The sequence below is a fragment of the Parasteatoda tepidariorum genome, chromosome X2 (assembly GCF_043381705.1).
Source record: "Parasteatoda tepidariorum isolate YZ-2023 chromosome X2, CAS_Ptep_4.0, whole genome shotgun sequence".
NCBI classification, from domain to species: domain Eukaryota; kingdom Metazoa; phylum Arthropoda; class Arachnida; order Araneae; family Theridiidae; genus Parasteatoda; species Parasteatoda tepidariorum.
The window spans coordinates 50,225,411-50,244,509 of record NC_092215.1 but is presented as its reverse complement, the minus strand read 5'-3'; the positions used below and the strand labels follow the sequence as shown (position 1 = coordinate 50,244,509).

The window sequence follows — 19,099 nt, the reverse complement described above, 5'->3', positions numbered from 1 at the left end:
TTTCACAGGTGAGTGCATTTCTTTCCTACGGCCCATGGAAACAGTTCATGTGATGGTGTTGCAGGCACCATCAAAAGACAAGCTACACGTTCCAGCCTTCAATGTTCCCAAAATGACCAAATCATGACACCGTGGTAGCTGTATGAATGGGTTGTAAAAAATATCCCTTCTTACCATTTTGCAAACTGTACAGATAAAGATTATGCGAAACAGGTAGTTTTTCTTGAAAAGCGACATAGAAGTACTCGCACAATCCCTGGTACTCAAAGAATTCATAGTGTAATATTAGGAAACCGGAAGTCAAAAATAATGTACTTAAATTTATCTGAAAGCAAGATCGTATCAGTGTTGTTAAATCCATTAGAACTGCCTTTAGAGGATATTCGTGGGTATGTTGCTTTTTAGCGGGGCAGCCAATGGTGGGTAAGATGCGTTTTAAATGCAAATATAAGCTCAGAAGAAGTTAAGGTAAGTTTTTTTGCAGCCTCAAGGACCCTCGTTGCCATTTTTGTACACACAGTAGCCTTTAATACTGAAAGTAAATAAAACACAGATTATTATGAAGGCTGATGTACAAGCAACAACTAAACTAAACTCAGTGGGGCGACAACCCTTAGAGGGCCAAGGCTTACTGTTCCCATCTCAGTTTTCTTGACTTTGGACTCTGGGGTGCAGGAGCAGATGTTCCGATTAGGTGCTCTGTCAAACGTGGAACCCCCAGTGTTTAGTTTTCAAGCATGCTTGGTACTCATTTATGAACCCACTGAAGGGATGAAGGGCTGAGTCAACCTTGCCCGACCCGAGAATCGAACCCAGGACCTGTGGCACGGGAGTGAGAAGCGCTACCACTCAGCCACCGGGACAAGCAACAACTAAAACTAACTAACTAACTCCCTGGCATTACAGTCCATGTTGGACCATGGCCTCACTAACAGTTTTCCAAACAGTTTTCCTAACACTCCAAAGTCGCCTTTCTCTAGCTTTTTGTTTCCAGTTTCGGACTTTTAGAGTCTTAAGGTCCTTTTCCACCACGTCAAACCATAAATCAACCTCATCAGCAAGCAACAACAGGTTTGGTTTATTTCATATCGTCGAATGAAATGAAAATAATAAACAAAACGTAGCATCACATCATTCTCAACTGTTTCATAAAATTTTATAATGTTTATATGTTTCATTAATTAAAAATTCTATTCCTACATATTTTTACGTAGTTAATAAACAGAATTTTTTATTTTAATTTTATAAAATATTCTCTATGAAATAAATGTTAGTCACATCATGTAACTAGATCATGTATTTTACGCATATTCAAAGGTTAACCAATTTTTAATAAAAAAAAATAAAGCGATGGATACAAATAAAATTGTTATTTTGAGTACATTTTAGGAGCCGAAAATATCGGATAAACATTACTTTTTTATACATAATTGTAGCATTTAGTGAAAATTTTTTGAAATTTTATATTGGCTTAAGAATTTTAGGTTTTTAACTCACTTTTCCATGGATATTATGGATGTTATCTTAGATATGTTATCTTAGATAAAGTTATCCTAAATATGTTATCTTAGATAAAGTTATGCTAAATATGTTATCTTAGATATTGTATAGCATACCACTTTTATGAATTCTTCATAACCTTCAAGTTGAGAATCTAGGCTACAAATTTGTACACGTGTAGAAGAATGTTGCAGTAAAAAAAATTTTTTTTTCGTAATTTTTCGAGACCACATGCTCCAAGATATTTTAGGTCAATGGACAAATCAGTTCACTTTGAAAATTTGACCTAGCCTCAGAAGGTCATATAAGGTATCAAATGAAAGGTCTATCTCTTAGCTTTACAATGGTGGTTAAAATTCTGGTACAAGTAAGAAAAAGTTAGTCATTTATATAGATGCAAGTTTGCCATTTTTTATGAAAATTTCAGTTTTTCTAATGTCTATAAATTGGAAAATTTTCAAATTAAAAATCTAAAAATTTGTAAAATTTCTTACTTTATCATGTGTGTTCATTCTACCAAATTTCATTAAAACCGGAGGAGGGTCGGTTCGAAAGTGTTCGATCTGATGTGGAATGACTCAAGAATTAAATCACAAGCCCTCTCCTAACTAAAGATCTTGTGCATAAGTACAGCTCCTTTTAACAAGTAAATAAACATTTATTATCTAAATGATTTTTTAGTAGTGCATGCATCAAACCAAGCTTGACTTTTTTTTTAAATCATTTTTTAAAGCTAAAAATGAAGCTTTTTTTTTAAATGTTTCCTTTTAAAAAACGTTTTTAAATTAAAAGTAATTAAATCATTAAAATATTTTCATCGAAAGTTTTTTAGCCACTGATTAATGTTTTGATATAGAATACAAAAATATTCATTTTTGCTCATAAATATAAGAGCGAGATGAAAAATATAATAATTTAAGATCTTGTATATTTCTTATAGCTCCACTTAACACGCAAATAATCATTTAATATCTAAATGATTTATTAGTAGTGCATGAACCAAACCAAGCTTGACTTCTTTTTTTTTCTTTTTAAAAAAACTTGTTCTTTTCAAAATTTTTTTTTCAACTAACGTTTGGTTTAAACCTAGTTTTAAACCACAGTTTAACTCCTGATTTAAATCTAAATTGCTGACCAAATTAAAGAAATTAGTCTTTTATTGTTTTTAAATTTCAATGGAAAGCAGCGTATAAAATTTAATTAAAAAAATGCTAAGTTTCCTTAGCTAACATATGCTGCAATAGTGGCACAACTCTAAAAACAAGATTTTTGGACTAATATGAAAATGTAAATATGAAAATACACATTCTTTCAGCTGCAATACTAGCACAACTCATAATTTAACTTGAAGGTACTCTTTGTTTAAGCAAATGAAAGTATTTCTTATGCATCTTCCTTAGGAATGAAAACCTTAAACTCACTTATCTCAAAACATGATTTTTTGAGTTGTTTATTGCAGCCCATGAGCGATATTTGCTTCGAGTAAAAAATAGATAAAAAAACAAGTTATGAAACGCGAACTATTGAACTTAAGTCAAAAACGTATTTTAAAAACGATTAAGAATTTACAAAGTAGAAATTTAAAAAGAAATTTCATGACTAATAGTAATTTGATAAAAAAAGGAAGCTATATTTAGGAAAATAAATGAGTTTAAGAAATCGAAGGATAGACACTTTTCATGGTTTCTTCCGAAAAAAGAAAGAAAACGGATAAATAAACTGGATTAAGTCAAAAACAGACGATGGGAATTACGCGAACGACCGTGAAAAACAGACTGTTTTCCTTTTTCTTATTCCGATTCTTCAGTTTAAGAAAATAAAAGTAAACAATTGAAAAGGTGAACAATCTGATGGTTTTTGTTTATTTTCATTTGTCCGTCTTTCTCTGCCTTTTCCAAGTTTAGTATTGTTAGAATTTTGAACAATTCATTTCAAAGTATTGTTTAATATAAAACAATATAAAATGTGTTACAGCGGGAACTAATTGGCAACAATCTTACAATTCTCGCAATAATAACCCATTGTTGTATAAAGCGCAACTTTTGGACAATATTTTGTGTATATTCTAAAATATTTATTTAACGCTAATAAATAAATTATCAAATGATCAAACGAATCTAAAATTTTCTTCTTGACATAGCAAAAATATGATTTTCGGTTGGATTTAAAAATGACTAAAAAGGTTATGTTATTAATCAAAATTTTGATTTGAGTTCGCCATTGAAGATAGAAAATTGATTAAAACATAACTTATAGTTTTTGACAAACAATTGAAAATTTTTTTAATTACCTAGGGTCCACTAAATAACTAGTTGACATAATTCTAGTTTATTGTAATTGAAAGGAAAGCTCATTTATTCACATTTATAATGATGAATTAAGTGAATTTTACAATTTGTCGAAAATAATCTGACTTCTAAAGATTATATATTATATTTTTAGCTACGTATGGGCCACGTATGATGACGTATATCAAATTGAATAAATCATATATAACGAAGCAAAAATTATTTGAATTCCGCATTCGTTTAATTTTTGCGCTGAATACGAATATTTGATACGAATTCCGCGCCCTGCTCGCACCGACAACAGTGTTGTAAAATATCCTCTAGTGGTAGACGAATCATGAGTTGTACTCCCCTCGCAGTCAGGCTAACTGTGGGAAGATTAGCGGTTTTCCTCTTCATGTTCCATTAATAAAGTTCTTTACGGAGGCAAATATCTCATAATACTTGATACAAGAGTTTCCTTGTCTTCTGGATTGGGTTCAAAACTACAAGGCTATGAAGTTGAACATTAATAGTTGTGAATTCAAAATTGGATCACCCTTTAAGCGATGGTAAGAAAATGAAAGTATTAAAAAAATCATTACGGAGAAATTTTCTGGACTTCACATAAATTTGCAATCATTATTATAAATTTATAGCACCCATAACCTATGGCAACATTTTATAAACAACTGTTGACTAATGTTATAACAGTTGTCAACAGTTGTTATAAACAACTGTTAACAACTGTCTTTTTTTAATTAAGAGAAGACTAATTTAATAAAAGCTACAAAATGATTTATACAAATGGAGGATAGCATGTCAATATGAATTTATTTGAATTCAATAGTTTATTCTTTAAAAAAAGGAACAAATTCATTAGAGAAGTTCGCAAAATGGAATCAATAAATACTATGTCCATTTTCTTGAATAGTTGTGTTCATTTTCTTCATCACATATTTTGCAAAGTGCATGGCTAATTGAAAAAGTCTTCAATATTTTCTAATCTGCCTTATATTTTTTAGCTTTCACAATTAGTCTGAATGTTTTTGGGCTAATTAGGAAAAATATGAGGAATTATATTATCAGACTGAGTTTGCTTAGGCTCATTGCAACAAATCTTTAATAAGGACTTTTATTTTAAAAATCCACTATTCTAATTTAATAAAAGAGTAATATAGACTAAAATAGACTAACTTAATAAAAGCTACAAAATGATTTATACAAAAGGAGGATAACATGTCATAGTATGAATTTATTTGGATTCAATAGCTTATTCTTTGAAAAAAAAAGAACAAATTCATTAGAGAAGTTTGCAAAATGGAATCAATAAATACTATGTCCACTTTCTTGAATAGTTGTGTTCATTTTCTTCATCACATATTTTGCAACGTGCATGGCTAATTGAAAAAGCCTTCAATATTTTCTAATCTGTCTCATAATTTTTAGCTTTCACAATTAGCCTGAATGTTTTTGGGCTAATTAGGAAAAATATGAGGAATTATATTATCAAACTGAGTTTGCTTAGGCTCATTGCAACAAATCTTTAATAAGGATTTTTATTTTAAAAATCCACTATTCTAATTTAATAAAAGACTAATATAGACTAAAATAGACTAATTTAATAAAAGCTACAAAATGATTTATACAAATGGAGGTAACATATCATAGTATGAATTTATTTGGATTCAATAGCTTTTTCTTTAAAAAAAAGAACAAATTCATTAGAGAAGTTTGCAAAATGGAATCAATAAATACTATGTCCACTTTCTTGAATAGTTGTGTTCGTTTTCTTCATCACATATTTTGCAAAGTGCATGGCTAATTGAAAAAGCCTTCAATATTTTCTAATCTGCCTCATATTTTTTAACTTTTACAATTAGTCTGTATGTTTTTAGGCTAATTAGAAAAAATTTGAAGAATTATATTATCAGGCTGAGTTTGCTTAGGCTCATTGCAATAAATCTTTAATAAGGATTTTCATTTTTAAAAATCCACTGTTGTAAAATCTGCTTAATTGAGAAATGCGCGATATGTTTTCTCGTAAGCCTAAAAGTATATATAGGCTCGCTTTAGCAAGTTATTTGTGTACATGGTCCAATTCTTACCTAAATGATTAAAAAAATTTGAGTCTGATGGTGCCGGAGGAACAACGACGATTATTTCATGCTATTGTTTTTTTTACAAGTAATCTATATGGTAATCGTTTCGTTCCCACTTCTTTAATTAGAATCTGGAAGTCCTTACGGTAATTGCTTTTTAAACCAAAAAAAAAAAAAAAAAATATAAAAATAAATAATTTAGTCACTGAATATAATATTTTAATAAAAGATAACGATTACAGAAGGTTTATTTCTGATGTTTAATATCATAACTTGCATTTTTATTTCCTGTAAAGGTTAGAGATCATACCAGTCATACTTAGAAATCAATTGAAGATTTTTCAAGGTTATTGATATTCTCTTATGGTAAATAAAAATCAGGATACATTTTGTTTGTGAAGAAAAATGAAACTAAACAGATGAAAAACTTTACAATTTTTTTTAGATCTAATAAACGCTTAAACCTTCATTAAAAAGCTTAAATTTTTAATTGATTACCAAATTGGCTATATGAAAAAAAAACAGATGATCAACAATGGTTTTAATTATGTATAAATTTTAATGATATGAAAAACAGTTGAACATAATTAAAAAAAAATAATGCGACTTAATATTCCTTTAATGGACTGGCTTAAAAATATTCCATAGCTGTTCTACATTGTATTTATATACAAAAGCACTTGAAAATAATACAGTTTTATCTCACTGTTTTGTATTATCTAAATAATGTTACACAATCCAAAAATAACTTATATTACGCTAAAAAATCGCAAATTTAAAAATATAACTTGTAAAGAAAAATCTAAAAGAATTATTATTTTAACATTATTTAAAACTTTGGAATGTTGAAAACCATGAAAAAGCTGTGAAATTCGCTAAATATTTACTAGACATTATTAATGACCAAATGCTTACGAGTATTTCAAGAGCATATTCGGTTTTAAGAAATATTAACTTATGTTGTAATGCCTTTAAATGAAGAAAAGAGTTTTTTTCTTCAAAAAAGATGAAGAAATAATGCGCTTAAACGGGAAATGGATTGTTTAATGATCTGTAAAATGTCTTTTTATCCAAAGCTTATGAAGAAATTATGTATTTTTAAATTGTAGTTGTTCTTAATGTTCAAACATTGTAGATTGCATTATTTTAAGGTAGAAATTTCTCCATATGCGTTTGATTCAATGTCTGTATATAGATAAAATCATATATTTTAAACTGTTCCTCTCCCATGTATGCATGGGCTTTTCTAATAAGATATGTTATCAAGGTGTTGTTGAGGTTTGGACATTTTAATATTAGGCATTAAAAATTGCTGCTAAATTTTGACTTGGCTATTGGGAAAATGAAATGCTTCGTACTAAGTGAAATAGTTTTTCGGAACTTAAATGCACTGTAAAAAATTCTGGATCAAGTTACGTTAAAAATTATCGGGACTCAGGGTGCCGGCACATTTTACCGTAAAATTCATTTTTGATATCGGTAATCTAATGTAACGTATTTTTTACAGTTTATATTTATTGTCACATAAATCACTAAATCCCAGTAATCGAATAAATATAACAGTAAAAACTACGCTAAAAATTGATTTCACAATAAAATAGATTTTATGGATTATGCATCCTGGGTGTCAGTATATAAGTTAAATTTTGAAAACCAGAATTTCCGGTAAACCGTTACCTTATGAACGGAATAATTCTTAAATCTGTTTTAATACTGTATATACCGGTTTAAATACTGCATATAATGGTTTTATTAACTAGAATTGTTTTTTTTTTTTTACCAGAAATGTCATTACCATACAGTGCAATCATTTTACCAGAATCTTTTTCTCCGGGTGTTAAAAATGTCATTTAAATTCCATTTAAATGCGTTGTTATGAAGGGATTGAATTAAAAAATTGCGTTATCGAATTCAAACGATTTCCTAACAATTGAATCAGAAAACTATCGTTTCATGTATATGTTACGTAATACATAATTATCTACTAAGGAATTTTATCATTAAACAAATTACATAATTATCAACAGAAAAATTATTATCATTCTGATACAACAAAATGCTCAAAATATTGAAAATAAAATATATCTCCTGAAAACAAAAATTTGCTAGCAATTGATAGAAAAAGCAGCTGCATCTAATTTAAATAAATTGTTTATTAATGATATAAATAATTTAATAAGTTTAAATTTAATTTTTAACGATATTTCATCCATAGCCTTTGTTTTACTATAAACAAACTATCTTAAAAAGCTTATTTTATTAAAAAAAGGTGATAATAAGTATATTTTGACTAATGTACAGTGTTCAAAAAAGAGAACACTTGGAATTATTTTTGTTCTTATGATCGGATTTTCATGAACTATTTATCTTGATTGTTCGACGGTCTAACCTTAAATATGCTTAATTATTAGAGAAGGAGATAACGTAAATAAGGAAATCAGACACAAAAACGTATTTTTACTAAATGAGCATACCTTTTTTCCCTAATGATTTGGATTTTTGACCTTCTAAACTTGGGTCCGCAATCTGTAAACTATGGCCTCAATAGTTTAGCGTTCTTCTTAATGTTAATTTCAGTTTTTGTGCATTTCGCAAAATTTTGCTCACAATTTTTTATTTTATTTTATATCTATCGTTGAACAGCCGACCCAATGTTTTGGGTTTTCGACTACTGATGTTCAACTCCGTAGCCTTGTAATTTCGAACCAATCCAGAAGACAAGGAAACTCCTGGTTCAGTACCCCCAGAGGTATTGATTTGTAATGGAGGAATTCGCGACTCGACAGATTTAATGTGCATCAGTCACCATTTACTACACGGGAGTCTTCGCCTGACGGGGATCGAACCCACCACCTCTTGAACATGGGCCCAGTGCCCTACCAACCAGGCTATCCCGGTCCCTTTGCTCACAATTATAAAATTCGTTTATCCAAAGACAAGTCCATGCAAAAAAATTTCAAATAATTATTTTTTAATTTTATTAATTTATTAAAAATGGCCGAAAAAATTGTTAAGTATCGAAATTCTTACTTCACTTTTAAAACATGTAGTTTTAAATTACAAAATACAAAATTTGAGTGAAATTGAACTTATAGTTCTCGAGAAATAATATTTTAAAAATACAAATCCTAAAAACTGGATAGCTCATAAAGTGGATAACTCATATAGCGAAATACTCAAAAAATTAAGACATTAAGGGTTCCAAACTTTTCACAGATCTCCTGACCGAACTAGTGGGACCACATTTCCCAGATTGTGACTATAACCCCGCATATTTAGAGGGTCAGTGCCATCTGCCAAATATACGAAAACCATATTTTCGAGATTTGCAGCAATCCCTGATACTTTGAAGGACACAAATCCAAATTCGTCGAAAAGAAGCCTGTTTATTCAGAAAAAGTAAGTTTTTGTGTTTGTTTTCGCAACTTAAAATATCGTCTGCTCTAATTAACTGACATGTTTGATGTTAGATGCACAAACTATTAAGATTGAGTATTTAGTACGTGAAAAAGTAACTCAGGGTGTGCTAACTGTCTTTTTTTCTATTTGCGCGATGTACTTTGATGAATGGAAATTAATACGATGTATTTTATCAACTAAAAAAAGAATGTTGTTTTGATCAATGCTAATTTATTCACTATACAAGAAAGCATTATAATTTCTCTAAAAAGAAGAAATTTGCAAACTTTTGAGAAATTAATGATATAATCGCGTTTCCTAAATGTGCAACATCTCAAAAATATGCAGGTGCATTTTTACACACACACACTCAAAGAAAGGTCTACTTATATATTTTTTAAAATAAGTATGACAAGCCTAAATAAATTGTGAACACAAGAAATTGGTTGCAAATTTGAAAAATTTCTCGTTTAAAAAATCACCTTAATTTAAAAAAAATCATTTCAGATAATATCAAATCTGATTCATATATGTTTCAACACAACTATTATTTTTTCCTTTTATTTTGCCAGAAACTGATTGTAAGCGTGTAAATTCTGCCACCACTTTTTTGTTATTTCATGATAAATAAAAAACAAAAACAAATCGCAAGAAGTTCCTTATCCTTGTCACAAAATGGAGTTTCTTATTGTTACTTAAATCTGTCATAGTAATTACTTCAAAATTATATTTCAAAATTAAAGTTATTAAATTATTCTATCGCTTCTTAACCAATTTCGATTTTTTTTGGTTTATCATTTGGGATTTTAACCTGATATAAATTTTCTTTTCAGTATAAACTTTCATTGTTAGTTTCAATTTTTTGTCAAAATGAATAATTTAACTTTAAATTGAACGCCTTTCGCAAAATATCAAAATTTCCAAGACCAAATGTACGCAGCAAAATCAAAGGACTTTTAAAATTTCTACGAAGATTGGTTAAGACTCAAACATTTCAGTATGATTAAAACACAGGTGAGTTTCTCAAATAACACCATCTTTACAGTAAAAAAACCCTATTCCATCCACTTTAAAAGGGGATAAAACTCTGATATTACCATAAGAGAAAAATTTTCTGTTTCTGTATTTTGTGTAAAAAAATGATTTGGGGAAATTCGAACTTCAGTATTATTTAGAACAATTTTAATTTTCTTGCTATTACGTTTAAATATAAAATGGTGCTTTCAAATTTTTAAATATTAATGCTGTTTTTCAGAGAAACATATTTTCTAACCGTAATGTCTCATTTCAGACACTATTTTCCAACGATTTTCGCATTGTTTTCATTTCAATATTGCTATTCAAATTTCCTATGATACAACATAATTTTTCATCTAGCTTTAAAAAAAAATTATAATCACAGCGATTTAATTTTTTTTCAAAAATTGAAAAAAAAGAATAGTTTTGCTGCAAAACTCTAAATTTTAAGAAAATTTAAATTCTAAATTAAATAGAAACTTTAAAATATTTTTCCTTTATGAAAAATAGAGAAAAAACTGTAAAACTCTGGAAGTCTAAACAATGTAAAACAAAGTTATAATCGATCGATTCAAAAGAAAAACAAAAAGAAAATTAATGAAAAAGTAAAAAACAAAAAAAAGGAACAGTTTAGTCAATCAATTTGTCTCTTCACTTCCTAAGGTTTAAAATTTTTGTTTTCAATTCAGTCTCAGGCTTTGTTTTTAATTCAGAGCTATTCATATTAAATGGTTGAGTGATTATTTGTTTAACAGTTTAGGATTGTTTAGTTTCAAGGGCGTATAAAAGTACGATTAGGAAAAAAAAAATACGAACCAGCAATTTATTTTCATAGCTTCATCTTTTAGCTTCATCGTTTCATTATTTATCCTTGTTATTAAGACCATATTTTTTTTAAAACTTTTTAATGTAAATTTAATTTATATATCTTGATAATATTTGGGTACGTATTATTGTGAGTTTCTTTTCCCTTGAGTTTGGCGCAGCGTAGTCGCAGCTTCTCGTCCAGTTCAATTATACAGTATGAAAAAGAAGCAACTTAACTCCTAATAACTTCTAATCTAATAATCGCATTTTTATGTAGATTTGAAGGTACCTAAATATGCTTATTAGTTAATGCAGACGAATAATTGCGAAAATAGACAAAAAGAAAACTTTCTACCCTTTAAATATAGAGCTGAGCTGTAATGTACACCGAGAAAAAATTTCTGGTTAAATTATTGTTATGTATGGTAATGACATTGTTGGTAAAAAAACCCTACAATTCTGGTAATAAAAACCAAAAAACAGTATTTCGAAATTTTTTTTTTCAATGCCTACCCGATTAACTCGTCAGTCAGGTATCAGTTGGGCAGATTTGTTGGTCACTCTTTCAGGGGCACTATATTAGGTGGGTACAAAGAATGCTCCATAGTAAGTACAGATAATGAAAGAACATCTATGCCTGCCTTGTCTGGGATTCGAACCCAGGACTTTTCCTATGTGAGGTGCTCTCATGATCACTACACAGTCCGGTTGGCAGTATTTAAAACATTTATTTGGTAATTTTTCCGTTCATAGGGTGACGGTTTATCTGAAATTCTGGTTTTCAAAATCTAAGTCAAATCTTTCAAATCTTTCAAAATCTAAGCAGGAAGCAAACTAGAGTGAAATAGTTTTCTATGGAAAAAAAACTACCATTAAGATTGAATCCTAGAACTTGATACGATCATTAGATCAAAAGTTATTCAGGGTGGGCCGCTTTTTATTTTTACACTCTTTATGTAAGACTTTGTGCTTCAAAATATGCACAAAAAAAGAATCGGAACATAAATGTAATGTTTTTATATACTTTTCTACTCAGAATAAAAATAATTTTTTTTTTAACAGTAATTAAAGTGTAACCTTTAAATATAATGCGTTTAATAATGTTACAAAAAGTTACACACCTAAAGAGTACATTTGTGCTTGAAATGCGTTTCACTTCATAATTAAAATTTTTATTTCGTCATGAAATTTTTTTCACGTTGTTTTTTTATTTAAATGCAAACAAAATAGTGCAATTATTTTATTCCTTTGCTTAAGGGCCATAAAAAATACTTTATTCTCACATTGAGAAAAAAAGCATGTTTAAAACTAATGAAAAGCGTGTAAATGAGTGGCAGGAAGAATTATGATAAAATTTACTACGTTTCTGGCTCTATGGGAATGCCACAAAGCTCGATAAGTTTTACCAAAGCGCATTAATAATGATTTTGGTAAGGTTAACAATAAAATATGGTTTTATAATTTGCGATAAAATTTGGTAATGTGGTAAAATTTGTTAATTTTTTTATTATACTTTTTAAAAGTTATACTTTTTAAATACTAGTAAAAGTATAAAAACCAGTTATTCGATTAGATTGTTCAGTGTAATTTCGGCTAAATTAAAAAAAAACATTTATTGTATTTTTTACTAAATGTGGGGTAATTAGAACCATAATTTTGATTTGGAAAGCAATTATTTCCGGTGAAACGTTATCATATGAACGGAAAAATTAGCAAATGGTTTAAATACTGTAGTTTTTATTACCAGAATTATGTGCTTCTTTTTAAACCAGAAGTACTATACAGTTTATTTTTCGTTCAAATATGCGTTACCTTGTTACAAATGCGAACTCTGGGTGAAATAAATTTTTCGTTATGTAGTTATTGGAAACTTAAAACAATGAGATAGTAGAAGAAACTAGGTCACCTTTAACTGCTATAAAAAATATTTTTAGACACTTCAGAACTAGAAGTTTTAATGAAACTCCAATAGACTTAGTGTTGAGAAAACTATTATAGATTTTTTAGCTGTTTTAAGCTCTATTATTAGAGAGATTTATTACACCCCATAAATGTAGTTAAGTATTTTTATTTTTGGTTGCTTTTTAGGAGTTTGAGTTGCAAAATAAATCATTACAGATAATTACCTTTTCTATTTATTTGTTATTATTATTAAAAAAAGTTTTATTTCCCTTAAAATTAATTTTATTAAAAGGAACTATACTGAAAAGGAACTATACTGAGGATAAAGAAAAGAAATTCTCAATAAAGTGTAAGCAATGTGAAGTGCAATAATTTCATTACTTTTTATTATTTTACGATTTTTTTTCTTCAGTATCTATAATTTTCTCACTTTTAAAATAATAACTTTTGGGTTGAGTTAATGTTCTCTTCTGTAAATTATAATCGGATTTGAAGATTGACTCTTTAAACTAGATAAACTTAAATCTACAGACTAAAAAAGCTTAAAAAATACCATTTATTGATAATTATAAAGAACTGATTACTTAATAGTAAAATAATATTTTTAAATTGTTATCTAAAAATTTTCTTTAAAAAATCATTTTCAAAGCATTTTTGTTTTAAAAACATTAATTTTTTTTTTTTGCAAAATGGAATCATTCAAATTTTTTGAACAATCTAACATTTATTAAATCGTTATATTCAGTGCATGTGCAATTAATTCAATTGAAGCAAACAATTATCTAATTGTTTGTGTTATGGTTCCTTCAAGTGCAATTGAAAGTAAAGTGAAATGATTTTATTACTTTTTATTATTTTACGATTTATTTTTTTGTATCTTTATCCCATTTATCTCGCCCTTAAAATAGTAAATATTGGGTTGAGTTAAAGCTTTCTTTTGTAGATAATATTCAGATTTAAAGATAACTCTTTTAACTAAATAAACTTAAATCTACAGACTAAAAAAGCTAAACAAATACTTCATTTTTATTGATAATTGTAAAAATTGATTACTTAATAGAAAACTAACGTTTTTAAATTCTTATTTAAAAAAAATTTTAAAAAAATCGCTCTCAAAGTTTTTTTTTTGGTNTTTTTGTATAAAATAATTGTTTGCACACGCAAAGAAAAAAGCTCAAAACAAATTCTAAATATAAATGTGCTATTTTTTTCCTCGGAGAAAATGGATACAATAATACAATGGAAAGATTCATTGTGAAACAATGTCAAACCATATGTTTTCTGTTTGGTTGAAAACTTCTATTTTATTACTAAAACGTGGTAAGTAATATTTTTAAATAATAATCTGTATTCGTATTACTTCACAATCACTTATGCAATACTGTTATACTTTCCAAGTCGTCAGAAAGAATATAGAACTTTAAAATGCTACGAATAATTATCAAATGCCTATACCGTACAAAAATTCCGGAGCAAATTACGGTATGAAGTGCCGGCACTTTGTGTGCATCATATATTTTACTGTAAAATCCATTTTTTTCCAAAATCCATTTATACTGTAATTTTTACAGTAATAGTTATTTAATGAAAGGTGTTCAATAATTTTAAGGTAATTATTACATATTACTTAATTATTTAGTTACAATTATTTAATTAGAGTGATTTAGTGATTTCACCTTAATTATTATTGCAAAAATTTCGTTATATCAGATTTTTTTTGTTCCGTAACATTTGCGATAAAAATGAATTTTAAGATAAAAAGTACCGGCACATGCCTGAATGCTGGTACTTTTTACAGTAATTTGATCCGGAATTTTTTACAGTGTATTTATATATTAAATTATTAATGTGGAGAATATCAAAAAATATTTTTAATATCAGATATTTTTGTTTTTTTCCGTTGATCAAAAATAGCCTAGGGTTAATTTTTAAATACGGTTAATTGAGTCTACCTTGCGAGTTACTTTAGTCTTACACAAAAATAAAAAGTTGTAAATTTTTGTTCTTAACAAATTAAACAAGTATATGGGTACCTTTAGGCTTAAAAAAAACTGTTTGCATGGAGGATATTATTAATAATTTTTGGTTTTTAAAAATGTTACCATTGGCAACACTGGAGTTCTTGTAAGCTTCTGTTTTGATGAGTAAAGTGTTTACCTCCAAACTATCTATTGTAAAAGGATCTAAGTACGTGATAAAGATAAGGTAAGCGTCAAAATATTACCTTTAGTAACCTGTTACCAATGCGTCAAAATTGTTTATCCCTTTTAGTTTAGAGACGGGGCATTTTAAAATATTCGTAAGCATTTCGTAAAAATGAATTTTCGGGGCTGGATTGTACAAGGCCCGATAAAAGGGATATTATTGTTTAAAAGTGAACTGACATATAATAAACCTTCCTTGCTAAAGAAACGAGGATGTTTCCATATTTTTGAGATGGCTGCACGGAGAAAAAAAATCTGTTAAAATTACCGTACTGCATGGTAATGACATTTCTGGTAAAAAAAACCCCCATAATTCTGGTAATAAAACCCAAAATATACGGTATTTAGACAATTCATTTGGTAATTTTTTCATTTATATGGTAGTGGTTTGCCAGAAATTCTAGTTCTTAAAATTCTAGTTTTTATTACCACTCATTCAGAAAAAATACAAAACAGAAAAGTAAATTTAACCGAATAAATGTTTTTTATGCCATGCTCTGAGATATCATGATAAAATTACTATGTGAAAACCTGTCAAATTTTTATCACTTATTATAAAACCATACTTTATTATAAATTTTACCAAAATCATTACCAAAGCGTTTCGGTAAAAACTACCGAGCTTTTTGGTGTTCACATAGAGCCATTGTAAATTTTCCTTATTCTGATAGTGTAGACCATACTTCTTTTCTCAGAGTGGAATAAAAGTCAAATTTAGATATTTCACCTTCAGAATTTTAATATTTAGATATTATCTCATTACAATTACTAGTTAGATAGAAAAGTTTAGTATTCAGAAGTTATAAGAAGAAAAATAAAGTCTTTCTCATGTTTTTCAAATCTAATTTCTTTTTTTATACATATTAAAAATATTATTCTTTTACTAATTTGCTGTGTGTCATTTCATTAGCAGATTCTTGCTCAAGGGGTTATAATAGTCTAATACGACATGCATTCAATTTCTAATAGGATAAGTGAGTGACCCCGAGCAGCGGTTACTTTAGACTAAATACAGTTTAATTTCTTATATTAGGATAATTGGTTAAAACTCAATTTCGATGTTGAAAGTAAAATTATTATATTTTTTATAAAAGAATATGTAAGTAAAAACACGAAAAAGTTTCTCAATAAGTATGTTGTATACTATATATGGTTGACAGTATCATGAATTTCCCGGTAATGGATTTTATTTTAAATTATTGGGTGTACAAACTAGTTCGGTCTGTTTTTTGTGTGGTTAAAAATGCATTTATTTCAGAACAAAATGAATGAACAGATTAATCAAAGTATTGTCCATCGCTACTACTTTTTCCCATCTCTCAGGCATTTTTTGAATTCCATCTCGAAAAAATGTCTCGTCTTTTGAGGCTATCCAAGTTAAGAGCCAATTTTCGATTTCTGCGAAGGAAGTGAACTGGTGACCTGTCAAATCGTGCTGCATCCGTCGGAACAACCAGTAATCAGAAGGAGCAATGTCCAGCGAATACAGCGGGTGTGGTAAAATATCCCACTTGAGCGTTTCAAAATTTTTTTTTTAATACTTTTGTGACATCAGGCTGACCGTTATTAGGCAGAGGAATAACTTTGTCATGTCTTTGCTCGTATTCCGGCCGTTTTTCTCGTAATGCACGACTCAAACGAATTAATTGCAGCCTATACCGATCGCCCGTAATGGAATCACCAGGTTGTAGCAGCTCATAGTATACAAAACTATTCACCATTCTTGAAACGTGGAAACTATTCCTACATGTCATTTATCAGTTTTAGCATTGTCACCATAAACTTCTACAAGAATTCGATGCTCTTCAGCTGCACTTTTCTTCTAATTAAAGNAAAGACACCAAATAAATAAAAACGGATCAAACTACTACAGCGCCATCTTCCTTAGAGTCTGAACTAAGTCCTCCATTGGTAAAAATTTTTTTATTTGCAATTTAAAATAGTGAAAATTAAATAAAACTAAAATGGGTAGACTCGCCCCTGGATGGGCAGACTCGCCCCGGTTTACGGTATATTTTTTATAAAAGAATATGTAAGTAAAAACACGAAAAAGTTTCTCAATAAGTATGTTGTATACTATATATGGTTGACAGTCTGATGAATTTCACGGTAATGGATTTTATTTTAAATTATTGGGTGTACAAATTAGTTCGGTCTGTTTTTTTTCGTGGTTAAAAATGCATTTATTTCAGAACAAAATGAATGAACAGATTAATCAAAGTATTGTCCATCGCTGGCTACTACTTTTTCCCATCTCTCAGGCATTTTTTGAATTCCATCTCGAAAAAATGTCTCGTCTTTTGAGGCTATCCAAGTTAAGAGCCAATTTTCGATTTCTGCGAAGGAAGTGAACTGGTGACCTGTCAAATCGTGCTGCATCCGTCAGAACAACCAGTAACCAGAAGGAGCAATGTCCAGCGAATACAGCGGGTGTGGTAAAATATCCCACTTGAGCGTTTCAAATTTTTTTTTAATACTTTTGTGACATCAGGCTGACCGTTATTAGGCAGAAGAATAACTTTGTCATGTCTTTGCCCGTATTCCGGCCGTTTTTCTCGTAATGCACGGCTCAAACGAATTAATTGCAGCCTATACCGATCGCCCGTAATGGAATCACCAGGTTGTAGCAGCTCATAGTGTACAAAACTATTCACCATTCTTGAAACGTGGAAACTATTCCTACATGTCATTTATCAGTTTTAGCATTGTCACCATAAACTTCTACAAGAATTCGATGCTCTTCAGCTGCACTTTTCTTCTAATTAAAGCAGAAACATAAAACCTCCCACAAATGGCGCTTCGTTACCACAAAACTTGACATACTCAACAAAGTAAAAAACAGGGTTTTTGTATGAAACTCAAAGCGATATAAACTGAATGTTATTGACAGATGCTTAACCTCCTTGAAACCACCGAAACCAGCTGTCACTATGAAACAGCAGAGCCATCTCTTAAAAACGGACAGAACAAATTTGTACTCCCGATAGTTTAAAACAATCTTCTTGTTTCTAATCACATAAGGAAGCTATCAGAAATGTCATGGTTGTTTTTTTATAAAAATAATTTCTAGTAAAATAGTGAAATGTGAAATAAACTTTTTTGTATTTTGCTCTGATTAAGGAAACATTTGCCATCGGAAATTAAAATTTTAATGATTTTTTATGCTGATTATTACGAACTTAACAATGTGTGCTTTCGAGCGTAGAAGAATTCAGTGAGAGTACACTGTGTAAAATTCCAGATCCAAATACGCTATAAAGTACCGGCACTTTGGGTGCATCATCCGTAAAATCCATTTTTACTGTAAAATATTATACCACAATTTTTACAGTAATATTTATTTAATTAGAGTGATTCAGGAATTTTACGGTAATTATTACTAAAAAAATTATGGTAGGGTGGTCCGGGGTAATTCACGATCACTCTGTTTCTGGGGTAAATAATGATCACCTAAGTTTTATTTTAAAAAAAATATTTTTTTTTCTAAATTTGAGACATGGACAAGAATGCTTGTACACTTTACTAAGGTATAACTGCATTTACTTAATAATAGTTTTTTGTTTAATCTGACAAAATAAGTATCTTTTAAACTGCTTTCTGTATTTTCCATTTCAAAGATGGGTTTCAAAAAGTGCACATTTCTGCAAAGATCTCCCTCCTTCTCTTAATAATAAACATTTTGAGTTACTTTCTTTTTCTTTGATATGAAAATAGTGCAAGCTCTTGTTTAATTATTTCAGATCTACTGTAAACATTATAATTGATTATAGGAAACTATATCAAATGTTGCCCCCTACAGATGGGGTAATTATTGATCACTGGGGTAATTCCTGATCATTGTCATTTCTTCTTATAAATAGTATATAAAATAGTTTATAAATACATTGGTTATAAATTATCA

General features: G+C 29.0%; 1 protein-coding gene across 1 annotated transcript in view; it reads left to right on the top strand.

The window, feature by feature from the left end:
• The first annotated feature begins 971 nt into the window (after positions 1-971).
• Positions 972-19,099, top strand: part of LOC107437406 (attractin-like protein dsd) — a 95,118-nt gene continuing 76,990 nt past the window's right edge. The window contains exon 1 of the mRNA XM_043040918.2: positions 972-1,071. The gene's annotated coding sequence lies outside the window, so the exon portion shown is untranslated. The remainder of the gene's footprint in view (positions 1,072-19,099) is intronic.